Source organism: Herpailurus yagouaroundi, unplaced genomic scaffold, assembly GCF_014898765.1.
Source record: "Herpailurus yagouaroundi ecotype Mexico unplaced genomic scaffold, PumYag 29, whole genome shotgun sequence".
NCBI classification, from domain to species: domain Eukaryota; kingdom Metazoa; phylum Chordata; class Mammalia; order Carnivora; family Felidae; genus Herpailurus; species Herpailurus yagouaroundi.
In genome coordinates this window covers 65660311-65669426 of record NW_024412377.1, presented here as the reverse complement: position 1 = coordinate 65669426, position 9116 = coordinate 65660311, and the positions used below count along the sequence as shown (strand labels likewise).

General features: G+C 41.0%; 1 pseudogene; it reads right to left on the bottom strand.

Moving 5' to 3' along the window:
- Window positions 1–69: 69 nt before the first annotated feature.
- Window positions 70–2978, bottom strand: LOC121011468 (mitochondrial import receptor subunit TOM7 homolog; annotated as a pseudogene).
- Window positions 2979–9116: the final 6138 nt, after the last annotated feature.

Below are 9116 nucleotides of genomic sequence, written 5' to 3'. Positions count from 1 at the left end.
GGGAGCTACAACAGCATGATTGGCCTGGCTTGCGTTACATACTCTCCCACCCACAGGCCCTACTCGGACTACATGGACTTGAGTCCCTCATCCTCAGGCTCAGTGGGGACAAGGGGCTTGAGAACCACCCAAGAGACCAGGTTGGTAATGCAGTTGCATTCCTCTTACCCATGATGGTGTATGGTGCTGCAGGGTTATCAGCTGACTTGTTAGCATGTCAAAGCAACATGGTCTGGAGCAGGAACAGTGGGCTGGGGTCAGGAGACCCAGGATCTGGTATCTGTGTGATGCCACTATCTGTAGCCTTGGTCAGGTCACTTTCCTTTCGGGTTCTGGATCATCTGCAAAATAAGGGACAATCAATTCAGTGGTTCCCTATGTCCATTTCAGAAAATGTGCTATGGGAGTGTGTGTGTGTGTGGCCGGGGGGTTGGTTAAGAAGGGCTCTGTGGTTAAATAAGTTTGGGAAATTCCACACTAAAGGGTAACAGGAGCCTATATTGCAGGGCTTCTCTGAGCCTTGGCTATGCTGATGTGTTATAAGCTTCCAGGAAGTACTTCCTATGAGCAGTACTTCCTACATTTAGCTTGTTTGGCTACGGGCAATGTTCAGGTTGCATTTGCTGGAGTACACTGGGAAGTGCTGGACTAGACCAGTGGTAGCAATAGCAACTGAGTTCCCAGGGCCCTAGTCTGAAGTCTAGGGAAGTTGCTAGACTTTTTTCAATATTTCAAAAAACCTGTGGGGGAAAAAATAAAAACATGAACTTACCAGTTGATGCAAAAAAAATCAAAACAAAAAAATACACCAAAATTCAACAGTTATGATAAAAAAAAAAAAACAAACAACAACAACTCAGCAAGCTAGAAATAGAGGGTAACTTCAATGGGATAAATAGCATCTACAAAAAACCCAACAGCTAACCATATGTAATGGTGTGAAAGACTAGGTGCTTCCCCCTTGAGGTCAGGACTAGGCAAGGTTATCCACTCTTCACTACTTGTATTCAACATCATACAGAAAGTCCTAGCCAGCACACTGAGATATGGCAAGAAAAAGGAAATAATATTAAGCCTACAGATTGAAAAGAAAATTGTCCCTGTTTGGAGATTTGACAACCTATAAATTATCAAGATCTCATGGAGATTTTAAAAATCCCAAGGAATATACAAAAAAACTAGAAATGAATTCATCAAGTCATAGATTACAAGATGAATATACAAAAATTATATTCTACATAGTAGCAGTGAACACATGAAAATCAAAATTTGAAACACAATGGTACTATATAATCACTCAAGAGATATGAAACATATACATCTAACAAAACGTGTTATGAGATTTATATGTTGAAAATTACAAAACACTAGATGAAAGAAATCAAAGATCTACATAAATAGAGAAACATGTCATGTTCTTGGATTAGAAGACTTGGCAGTAGGAAGGATACTATTTCTTCCCATATTAACCTGTGAGTTTAATGCAATTCCTATCAAAATTCTGGCAGTTTGTTTTGAGATAGACATTCTTACCTCAACATGCATATGAAAAGGCAAAGAAATAAGTAGCAAAGACAACCTTGAAAAAACAAGAATAAAGTGAGAAGAATCACTCTACCTGATTTGAAGAGTTACTGAAGAGCCACATTAAAACAACATGGTAGAGGGATAAACAAGTAGATCAATGGGACAGAATAAAGATCCCTGGAACAGACCCTGTACAAGTATGACCAACTAATTTTTGAGCATTCAACGAAGGATAGTCTTTTCAACAAATACTACTGGAATAGCTGAACATCCATAAAAAGTAAAAAAGAATCTTGCCTTAAGTCACAACACAAAAATGAACTGAAAATGGATGATTGATTTAAAGGTAAAACAAAGCTAGAAAACTTTTAGAAGAAAACAAGTGAAAATCTTCACTACGACCTAGGGCTTGGTGAAGAGATCTTAGACATGACACCAAAAGCAATACATGAAAGGGGGGGGGGGAATGATAAATTGGACTTGACCAGAAATTAAATGCTTAATTTACAAGTAACATATCTGAAAAATGACTCATGTCAGATATATAAAGAACTTTTAAAACTCAAGACAATCCAATTAGAACATGGGCAAAAGACATGAAAGGACACATTGAACAAAGAGGATATTTCATTTGTTCAACATCATAAGCTATTAGGGAAATGCAAATTCAACTACAATAAGATCATTACACACCTGTAAAAAAAATAATAAATAGTGACAATATCAAATTCTGGTAAGGATGCAGGGACATTGGATTTCTCATACATTGCTCTCATACAGCCACTCTGGAATACAGTTTGGCAAGTTTTGTTTTTTTTTTAACATTTATTTTGACACAATCTATCATAAGTAAATAGAGGTTCCACTCTGCCACAGATGCATCTGTGAAGAGTCCTGTGCCATTCAACTGATGATCATCTAAATAGTGTCCCATCTTTTTATCTCAGTCACAGCACATACCTTCCATGTTATTTCTGTCCATTAATTGCTTCCAAACCCAGATGACCAATATAGTTCCTTATCCCTTAAGAAAGCTCAACATGATTGGTTCAGGCATTCCAGGATTTGCACCCCCCTTAAATTGCAGGTAAATCATGAGAGGAATAACACTCCAGTGGGTGGCAAATTGGCTACCCTTGAAGAGCTATGCAGCCCCTGCTTGGCCTCTTTGCTCAGCTTCACCATGGCAACAGCCTGGCAGTTTCCTATAAAACTAAACTTACTTACTAAATGACCCAGCACTCCTGGGCATTTATCCCAGAAAAATGAAAACATGTCCACACAAAAGCACGTACACAAATGTTCACGGCTGCTTTCTTCGTAATAGGGGAACAACTTAAATATCCTTCAATGAGCAAATGGTTGAATTATGACCCATCCAGATCATGGAATACTACTTAGCAATAAAAGAAAGAAACTCAGGGTGCCTGGCTGGCTCAGTTGGTGGAGCTTGTGACTCTTGATCTCAAGGTCATGAGTTCAAGCCCCACATTGGGCGTAGAGCTCACTTAAGAAACAAACTATTGATACATGCAACAACTTGGATGGATCTCAGGGGAATTATACTGAGTGAAAAAAAGCCAATCACTAAGGTGACATATCTATCCATTTTTATAACATTATCAAAATGACAACATTAGAGAGATGGAGAATAGATTAGTGGTTGCCGGGGTTAGGGATGGTGGAATAAGGGTGTGTGTGTCTCACTTATAAAAGAGTAGCAGGGGTAAGATCTTTGTGGTAATGCAACAAAGATTGCTTCTTGATTATGGTGTGGTTACATGAATTTATACAAATGATAAAACTGGCAACTGCCCCCCCACACACACATGCACAAATATGTATATGTAAAACTGGTGAAATCTGTGGATATTACCAATGTCAGTTTGCTGGTTTATATAAGAGGTTATCATTGAGGGAAACTAAGGGTTAAATAAGACCTTTTTGTAATAGTTTTACAACTTCCCATAAATCTATATTTATTTCAAAATAAAAAGTAAAAAAAAAAGCCTGTGGGAAATGGATAAATTATGACATTATGAATCAGATTAAAATCCTATCATTTTTGCACTACACATAGAAAATCCTAAAGACTCTACCAAAAACTACTAAAAATAATAAAAGAATTAAGTGACAGGATACAAAATTAACACCCAGAAATTGGTGGCGTTCCTATACGCTAATAATGAAGTAGAAGAAAGAGAAATTATGAAAACAATGCTATTTACAATTGTACCAAAAAGAACAAAATACCTAGGAATAAACTTAACCAAAGAGGTGAAAGAACTATCTCTGAAAACTATAAAACACAAATGAAAGAAATTGAAGATGACAAAAACAAATGGATTGGAAGAATATTATTAAAATTCCCATATTACCCAAAGTAATTTACAGATTCAATGCAATCCCTATCAAAATACCAACAACAGTTTTCTTTTTTTAACATTCTTTTTTTAATTTTTTAATTTTATTTTAATGTTTATTTATTTTTGAGAGAGAGAGGCAGAGACAGAGGGAGACACAGAATCCAAAACAGGCTCCAGGCTCTGAGCTGTCAGAACAGAGCCCGACGCGGGGCTCACACTCACAAAACTGTGAGATCATGACCTGAGCCAAAGTCGGACGCCCAACTGACTGAGCCACCCAGGTGCCCCTTCTTCTTCTTTTTTTTTTTTTTTTTTTTGTATTTTAAGAGAGTGAGAGAGTGAGCAGGGAGAGGGGAAGAGGGAGAGAGAAAGAATCTTAAACATGGGACTGGATCCCTCAACCCTGGGATCATGACCTGAGCTGAAATCAATAGTCGGACACTAAAGCAACTGAGTCACCAGGTGCCCCACCAACAGCACCTAAAAAAACAAAACAAAACAAAACAAAAAACTAGAACAAATATTACTAAAATTTGTATGGAACCACAGAAGGCCCTGGATAGCCAAAGCAATCTTGAGAAGGAAGAACAAAGCTGGAGATATCACAAGTCCAGATTTCAAGATATAGTACAAAGCTGTAGTAATGAAAACATTATAGTGCTGGCACAAAAATAGACACATATTTTTCTCAGTGGAACAGAAGACCCCAGAAATAAACCCACAATTATATAGTCAATTAATCTATGACAAAGGAGGCAAGAACATACAATAGGGAAAAGACAGTCTCTTTAATAAATGGACAAACTGGACAGCTACATGCAAAAGAATGAAGTTAGACCACTTTCTAACACCATGTACAAAAATAAACTTGAAATGGATTCAAGAACTAAATATGAAACCTAAAACCACAGGGACACCTGGGTGGCTCAGTTGGTTGAGTGTCTGACTTTGACTCAGATCATGATCTCACAGCTTGTGGGTTCAAGACCCACATCGGGCTCTGTGCTGACAGCTCAGAGCCTGGAGCCTGTTCCAGATTCTGTGTCTCTGTCTTTTTCTGACCCTCCCCCCCACCCCACCCCCATGCTCTCTCTGTCTCTGTCTCTCTCTCCCTCTCAAAAATAAACATTAAAGGGGCGCCTGGGTGGCGCAGTCGGTTAAGCGTCCGACTTCAGCCAGGTCACGATCTCGCGGTCCGTGAGTTCGAGCCCCGCGTCAGGCTCTGGGCTGATGGCTCAGAGCCTGGAGCCTGTTTCCGATTCTGTGTCTCCCTCTCTCTCTGCCCCTCCCCCGTTCATGCTCTGTCTCTCTCTGTCCCAAAAATAAATAAACGTTGAAAAAAAAAATTAAAAAAAAAAAATAAACATTAAAAAAAGTTTTTTTAAAATACATAAAACAAAAGAAACCTAAAACCATAAAAAGCTAGAAGAGGAAACAGGCAGTAATTTTTCTGACATCAGCCATAGCAACAGTTTTTTAGATGTCTCCTGAGGCAAGGGAAACTGAAGCAAAAATAAACTATTGAGACCACATCAAAATAAAAAGCTTTGTCCAGCAAAGGAAACCATCAACAAAATAAAAAGACAACCTACTGAATGGGAGAAGATATTTACAAATGATATATCTGATAAGGGGTTAACATCTAAAATATATAAACAACTTATTCAACTCATCACAACAGCAACAACAATAAAACTGAGTAAAAAATGGGCAGAGGACCTGAATAGACATTTTTCCAAAGACGACCTACAGATGACCAACAAACACATGAAAAGATGCTTAACATCACTAATCATCAAGGAAATGCGAATCAAAACTACAATGAAGTATCACCTTACACCAGTTAGAAAGGCTAAAATCAAAATGACAAGAAACTAGTGTTGGCAAGAATGTGGAGAAAAAGGAACTGTTGGTGGGAATGTAAACTGGTACAGCCACCGTGGGAAACAATATGGATGGACCTAGAGGGTATCAGACTGAGTGAAATAAGTCAGACTGAGAAAGACAAATACCATAGGATTCCGCTCATAAATAGAATCTAAAAAAATGTATTAAAAATTATTAAAAAGCAGACCTATAAATACAGAGAACAAATTGATGGTTGCCATAGGAGGAGGCGGGGGGGGGGGGGGTTCAGCAAAATGGGTAAAGGGAAGAGGGAGATACAGTCTTCCAGTTATGCAATGAATAAGTCACAGGAATAACAGGCACAGCATACAGAATACAGTGAATGATATTGTAATAGCAATGTAATGGAACAAGTGGTAGCTACATTTGTAGTGAATATAGCATAATGTATAAACTTATCAAATCACTAAGTTGTACACCTGAAACTAATGTAACATTATACTCAAACAAAAAAGAAATTAAAAAAATTAAAAATCCTATCGTCTTGGAGCACCTGGTTGGTTCAGTTGGTAGAGCATTCGACTCATGATTTCGGGGTTGTGAGTTCAAGCCCCATGTTGGGTGTAGAGCTTAAAGAACAAATAAATAAAATATTTAAAAAAATCCTATCCTCTTTGGGTTATAGTTTTGTTATTTGAAGGTGTGGCAGCAGGTGGCAGGGCAGTAGGGTGGTAGGAGGTCATTCTGGTTTCCTCCCTTGTATCAAAAGCTCTGCCTGCCAGCAACTACAGCTATGCCTGGCCCATGGTAGCCATTCTTTGAAGAGTGAATGAATTGGCAGTAAAATGCATCTTTACTTTAATAATAGTTGGTAAAACTGGCAACATCCCTCCAAGGGGTACATGCCACAAGTCCTTGGAGGGAAGAAGGTGGAGCTCCAGGACCAGATGCTTTCTCACCACTTTGGCCTTGGCCTCAGTACCTCAGAATCCTTTGAGCTCAGCCTGTATACTGATGGGAAAAACGTCCTTCTCTGGGTACAGAGTGGGTAACAGCCTAGATACTGTATAAGGGAAGTTTAACTGCCACAGAGTCCTCAGCACCTTGTATGGTGCTTCCCATCTTGTTTGTGCTAAATAAAGTCATTCAACAAAACTGGCTGAGTGTTTCTGCCCAAAGCCACAAACTGTTCTAGGCAATGACTAGGAACTCCAGTGAATGAGACCAAGTTCCTGCCTCCAGGAAGCTGGCATTCCAGAAGGAGAGCTAGACAATATACAAGTAAACAGTAACTTCAAATTAGGGGCGCCTGGGTGGCTCAGTCAATTGAGTGTCTGATTTCAGGTTAGGTCATGATCTTGCAGTTCATGACTTCAAGCCCCACACTGGGCTCTGTGCTGACAGCTCAGAGCCTGGAGCCTGCTTCAGTTTCTGTGTCTCCCTCTCTGCCCCTCCTCTGCTTGCACTCTGTCTCTCTCTCGTTCTCTCACAAAAATTATTTTAAAATTTTAAATCCAAATTATCACAAGGGTCATGAAGAATACAGGGGCAGGGGCACCCTGACATAGGGGTGGTCTCCCAGGGGAGGTGATGTTGAGATGAGACCTGAATGATGAACAGGAGCTAGTCAGGAGAAAAGCTTTCCAGAAGGAGGGAACAGAATGTGCAGAAGCTCAGAGGCAGGAGTTTGGGCAAGAACACAGGATGAAGCTGAGGAGATGAAGTTGAAGAGAAGGGCAGGGGCCAGGTCCCAGAGGGCCGTATAAACCACAGTGTTTCATTTGTTCCTCAGCTCCGAGTTGAGGTATATATATTATCTTTGGTTTCCATATGAAGAAGCTGTGGCTCAGAGAGGCCCCAGTCTAAGTCCCAGGCCCAAGTAGAAAGTGGGAGAATCAGGATAGCCTGGTAGTCTTTCCACTCTGCATTCTCCAAGTCAGAGAACCCAGTTCTGAAAAATCCTAACAGAGGCCTCCTTCAGCCTGTTTTCCCCTGCCACCTTACAACTTCCTGGATGCAACAGGAGATGGAAGCCCTCTGTCCCTCACACGGGTTCTTGGGAATGACAGCCGCAGAAGAGTCTTGGGTTTTTGTTTTATGAACGGGGAGACTGAAGTCAGACTGATTTCAGCCCTGAAGATAAACCTCCTTTGTCATTTCACTGGAAGATGGGTGATGACAAAGACGTTGAGGTTCCATGTTTGTCTTTCCCTCCTCTCACCTGTCTTCTCCAGCTTCCCTATGACACGGGTTGGAAGCAGTAGAACCATTATCCCAATCTAATCTCACTCTCAGCCTCTGCGTGCCCCTCCTTCCTTCTAGCCACCCCCAGTTTCTCATGGTTTACCCAACATGCCATTTTCACCCCTGTGTTGTGCATGCTGTTTCCTCTGCTTAGAAGACTATTCACATTTCATTAAGTGCCCACCATGCTGCCGAGTTACCCCTCATGGGATCCTTCTTCTGATTTCTTTACTGTAAAACTGTTATTACTTCCTTCATAGTTCCTGCTGAAGAACCCGAGACTCAGATAGGGGAGAGGACTTTCCAGAGATTCCGGAGAGTTGGGATCAAGCCCAGGTCCAGCTCCCCCTGCAGCCCTTGCCCTTGAGCCACACTATGTTGTCTCAAATGCTTGAACTCCTCTCCTCCTGGTAAGCATGCTCCTTTTCCAAAGCCCAGTTTGAATGTCCCATCCTCAAGTGAGCTTCCCCAGATCCCTCCCTCAAGTCAAAGAACACACTTCTACTCTGCTTCCTCAGCACACCATGCAGACAGCTTTCCCCATATGCCTCACCTGTTACAATCAATCTGGTTGGCTGCCCATGTCTCTGCTTCACTAGACCAAAAGTCATCACATACGCCAAATGCCCAGATCCTAGCAAAAGGGCAAGGACACAGTAGGCATCAGTGAGGGTTATCTGAACAGGTGATTGAATAAGTGAAAAAATGAGCTGCTTGGAGGGAAAGCATATGGGAAGTTGACCCCAGTCCCAGGGCCCAGATGATTACACAGGCCTTGCCCTCTCTTTCCAGTGTCCAGCATAGTGAATTAACTGTTATCTCTCCCATTTCCAATTATTTTTCTGCACGGTGATACTTTGAACCACCACCACCCTGGCCTCCACAGTTCTGACAAGCTGGGGCAAACCTGTCAGCCTCCGCTGTTATTTCAACCTCAGATAAAGTCTCTGACAGAGAAGTGCATGCTGGGAAAGCCCTCCTAACAACAGAGGGCTCACTGCTGTTCAGTGCTCAACACAATGGCAGGTTGCTCAGCCAGAAATTAACCACATCTGCTGAGGGTGAATGGATTTATTTTAGCAAATGTATAAACATTTTATGTGATTTTAACCCAAGTATATCCGGGGGGGG